Raw genomic sequence first — 5000 nt, forward strand, 5'->3', positions numbered from 1 at the left:
CCAACTAAGAACGGCCATGCACCACCACCCACCGAATCAAGAAAGAGCTATCAATCTGTCAATCCTTCCGGTGTCCGGGCCTGGTGAGGTTTCCCGTGTTGAGTCAAATTAAGCCGCAGGCTCCACTCCTGGTGGTGCCCTTCCGTCAATTCCTTTAAGTTTCAGCTTTGCAACCATACTTCCCCCGGAACCCAAAAGCTTTGGTTTCCCGGAGGCTGCCCGCCGAGTCATCGGAGGAACTGCGGCGGATCGCTGGCTGGCATCGTTTATGGTTAGAACTAGGGCGGTATCTGATCGCCTTCGAACCTCTAACTTTCGTTCTTGATTAATGAAAACATACTTGGCAAATGCTTTCGCTTCTGTTCGTCTTGCGACGATCCAAGAATTTCACCTCTAACGTCGCAATACGAATGCCCCCGCCTGTCCCTATTAATCATTACCTCGGGTTCCGAAAACCAACAAAATAGAACCGAGGTCCTATTCCATTATTCCATGCACACAGTATTCAGGCGGGCTTGCCTGCTTTAAGCACTCTAATTTGTTCAAAGTAAACGTGCCGGCCCACCCAGACACTCAATAAAGAGCACCTTGGTAGGATTTCAACGGGGTCCGCCTCGGGACGCACGAACACGCACGAGGCGGTCGCACGCCTTCGGCTCGCCCCACCGGCAGGACGTCCCACGATACATGCCAGTTAAACACCGACGGGCGGTGAACCAACAGCGTGGGACACAAATCCAACTACGAGCTTTTTAACCGCAACAACTTTAATATACGCTATTGGAGCTGGAATTACCGCGGCTGCTGGCACCAGACTTGCCCTCCAATAGATACTCGTTAAAGGATTTAAAGTGTACTCATTCCGATTACGGGGCCTCGGATGAGTCCCGTATCGTTATTTTTCGTCACTACCTCCCCGTGCCGGGAGTGGGTAATTTGCGCGCCTGCTGCCTTCCTTGGATGTGGTAGCCGTTTCTCAGGCTCCCTCTCCGGAATCGAACCCTGATTCCCCGTTACCCGTTACAACCATGGTAGGCGCAGAACCTACCATCGACAGTTGATAAGGCAGACATTTGAAAGATGCGTCGCCGGTACGAGGACCGTGCGATCAGCCCAAAGTTATTCAGAGTCACCAAGGCAAACGGACCGGACGAGCCGACCGATTGGTTTTGATCTAATAAAAGCGTCCCTTCCATCTCTGGTCGGGACTCTGTTTGCATGTATTAGCTCTAGAATTACCACAGTTATCCAAGTAACGTGGGTACGATCTAAGGAACCATAACTGATTTAATGAGCCATTCGCGGTTTCACCTTAATGCGGCTTGTACTGAGACATGCATGGCTTAATCTTTGAGACAAGCATATGACTACTGGCAGGATCAACCAGGGAGCTGCGTCAACTAGAGCTGAGCAGCCGGCCGCCCGGGAGTGTGTCCCAGAGGCCCGCGCGAACACGCAAGCGTCCGCTCAATTATTCTGCAAACAGGAGGAGGCTGAGCTCCCCTGCACAATACACCTCGAAACCCTCTCAGGTCCCGGCGGCGCGCAGCGCCGTCCTAAGTACTTGGTCGGGTTCGAGAGAGGCGCAATCGCCCGGAGTTAGGCGAGTAGACGCTTTAGGTGCGACCACCCGTGCTCCCAACTGAGCTTGCCGCTGCCGACAGAGGCCCGGGAGCGTGCTGTCGTGGCATTGCCGGCGGGAGACAACACGCGCCACCTACGGTGACCGGCAGCTCCAACGCCAGCGCCACAGAAGGGCAAAGGCCCCACGTGGGTGCCGAAGCGAACTCTCCCAGCACAGCGCACGTGCCAACACGTCTGCACAACTGCGATACAAACCACCAGCGAGAACCGCTGGGGCGACCGAGCAGCAGACGGCGTCGCGGCGCCGAGTGCCGGGCGGCGGCGCATCCTCAACGCACACAGTCCTCAATCGGACCAGCACACTGCAGATGTCCACCGCGCTTCGCACCGGGCCGGCGAGGACCCACTTTGGCTGCACGGCGCCGCGCGCAGGGTGCCCCGGCGCGCAGCTGCGCCGCCTGCCGCGTCCGTCGGCCGGCGCGCCTGCCACTGGGCGCCCCCACCAGCCGGCTGTAGCGCGTGCGCCCACGCACCGCGCGGCCAGCACGCCGGGCGGCCCCCCCTCACCGGCCGGGGACAGTCCCACCCACCCACAGCCGCGTATCGCTTCACACCCAGATTCACATTCACGTTCGTTGGTATGGTGGGGACCGCTTCGTAGCTGTACCGATCGTTGCCCTCACAGATGTACCTCCAGCAAGGACAACCGCACCACAACGGGTTACCAGTTGTTCATTTGCGTAACGTCACCAGTAAACGTACACGTCCATCCCCGTTTGCAAAGTCAACTATTATTGCATGCCTGCCTGTCAGGTGTCAAGACACACTACATCCGCTCACATCCACGCAACAAAATGTGCCCGACTAGAGGGCACGTGGAAGGTGCCCCCGTACGTATGCGATGTCCACTGCGCGACCAACTGTCAACCGGCCTCTGTAGCATGTCGCAGATGTGGAACGCGGGGCACCGTGCTATCACATTGTGTGAGAAGAGACTACTACGTCTGCATACACGCGCCACTACATGAACAGACGGCTCATGCTGATCGCCATCCACTGCGTCCATTACTCCCACACGTCTCTATGGCGTACCACACTGCAATGCAGCTGTTATGGGGAGATGACACGTAGCTGTGTACACAACATTCTGAGCGGGTTGCGGTTGGACAATACATTACTGTAACGTGTCATATGCCAATTACAGAGCAGGGTAAGGCACAACTTGGGTTAGGTTAAGGCACAACTTGGGTTAGGTTAAGGCACAACTTGGGTTAGGTTAAGGCACAACTTGGGTTAGGTTAAGGCACAACTTGGGTTAGGTTAAGGCACAACTTGGGTTAGGTTAAGGCACAACTTGGGTTAGGTTAAGGCACAACTTGGGTTAGGTTAAGGCACAACTTGGGTTAGGTTAAGGCACAACTTGGGTTAGGTTAAGGCACAACTTGGGTTAGGTTAAGGCACAACGTGGGTTAGGTTAAGGCACAACGTGGGTTAGGTTAAGGCACAACGTGGGTTAGGTTAAGGCACAACGTGGGTTAGGTTAAGGCACAACGTGGGTTAGGTTAAGGCACAACGTGGGTTAGGTTAAGGCACAACGTGGGTTAGGTTAAGGCACAACGTGGGTTAGGTTAAGGCACAACGTGGGTTAGGTTAAGGCACAACGTGGGTTAGGTTAAGGCACAACGTGGGTTAGGTTAAGGCACAACGTGGGTTAGGTTAAGGCACAACGTGGGTTAGGTTAAGGCACAACTTGGGGGTAGATTGCGGTGCAAATTGCGTTACATTGCGGTGCAAATTGCGTTACATTGCGGTGCAAATTGCGTTACATTGCGGTGCAAATTGCGTTACATTGCGGTGCAAATTGCGTTACATTGCGGTGCAAATTGCGTTACATTGCGGTGCAAATTGCGTTACATTGCGGTGCAAATTGCGTTACATTGCGGTGCAAATTGCGTTACATTGCGGTGCAAATTGAGTTACATTGCGGTGCAAATTGCGTTACATTGCGGTGCAAATTGCGTTACATTGCGGTGCAAATTGCGTTACATTGCGGTGCAAATTGAGTTACATTGCGGTGCAAATTGAGTTACATTGCGGTGCAAATTGAGTTACATTGCGGTGCAAATTGAGTTACATTGCGGTGCAAATTGAGTTACATTGCGGTGCAAATTGAGTTACATTGCGGTGCAAATTGAGTTACATTGCGGTGCAAATTGAGTTACATTGCGGTGCAAATTGAGGTAGGTTAAGGTGCAACACAGGTTAGGTTAAGGTGCAACATAGGTTAGGGTGCAAGATGGGTTAGGTTAAGGTGCAAGATGGGTTAGGTTAAGGTGCAAGATGGGTTAGGTTAAGGTGACATAGGTTAGGTTAAGGTGACATAGGTTAGGTTAAGGTGACATAGGTTAGGTTAAGGTGACATAGGTTAGGTTAAGGTGACATAGGTTAGGTTAAGGTGACATAGGTTAGGTTAAGGTGACATAGGTTAGGTTAAGGTGACATAGGTTAGGTTAAGGTGACATAGGTTAGGTTAAGGTGACATAGGTTAGGTTAAGGTGACATAGGTTAGGTTAAGGTACAAACTGGGTTGTGTTATGGTACACATTGCGTTGTAGTACAGTACACGTTAGGTTTGGGTACGGTACACAATGTGGTATGGGATGGCGTGTTGTGGGGGGGGGGGGTGAGGTTCGTTGATATCGACCGTAGGACGTGGATGCCCGAGGCAGCGTCAGTGTGTCAAAGGAGTTATGTCACGTCGGGATGCGCTTTTCGCTAGTGAGAGGGGGCGAGCCGTGTCTGTGGTTGCGGCAGACCTGTGTGTTTCATTCCTGCCAGTGTGTTTGTGCTGTAAGACGAGGCAGTGTGGTGATGTTGGGTGCACCCCTGTGTAGGACATGTGTGGGTGTTGGTGGCTTCTCTGAGCAATTGTGGTTGTCGGACGAGTGGGGTATTCTGTTTTATGATTGGACCTCCCGGTCTGGTTATCATAGCGTAGTTGGTGTACTGTGGCGGATAGGATGCACCGGACGTTGGTCCATGCTGGTGCTTAGTTGTTGTATCTGTGTCTGTTACAGGCAGAGAGTAGTGTGTGATAGAGTGTGTGGCTGACGTGTGGTTCATTTTGTGTGTACGGACGTTCAGCATGTATAGGGGCATTTGCGTATATAATCTATCTATGTGGGCCTGCATAGTTTACTGAGCAGTGCTGTGAGGTGACTGAACTACGAGTGACGTACTGATTTACAGCGGAATGGTTGCCTTGTACCAAAGATGGAGTATCGGAGGACCGTCTATATTCTGAGAGGAGCCCTGTTTGCCACTGGGCGTGGGGTCTCGCGTCCTGCGGTTCAGTGCCCCCAGGGAAGCGCGCGGAGGTGGTGCTGCTGCTGCTGTAGCAAGCGAGCTACTTACAG

The 5000-nt window shown here is 53.0% G+C and overlaps 1 non-coding gene across 1 annotated transcript in view; it reads right to left on the reverse strand.

The window, feature by feature from the left end:
• LOC126093568 (small subunit ribosomal RNA) overlaps positions 1–1390 on the reverse strand; it is a 1909-nt gene extending 519 nt beyond the window's left edge. The window contains exon 1 of the ribosomal RNA XR_007521703.1: positions 1–1390. This exon is cut by the window's left edge and continues 519 nt beyond it. This is a non-coding gene — a ribosomal RNA (small subunit ribosomal RNA).
• Between the last annotated feature and the right edge of the window lie 3610 nt (positions 1391–5000).

Source organism: Schistocerca cancellata, chromosome 7, assembly GCF_023864275.1.
Source record: "Schistocerca cancellata isolate TAMUIC-IGC-003103 chromosome 7, iqSchCanc2.1, whole genome shotgun sequence".
Classification (NCBI taxonomy): domain Eukaryota; kingdom Metazoa; phylum Arthropoda; class Insecta; order Orthoptera; family Acrididae; genus Schistocerca; species Schistocerca cancellata.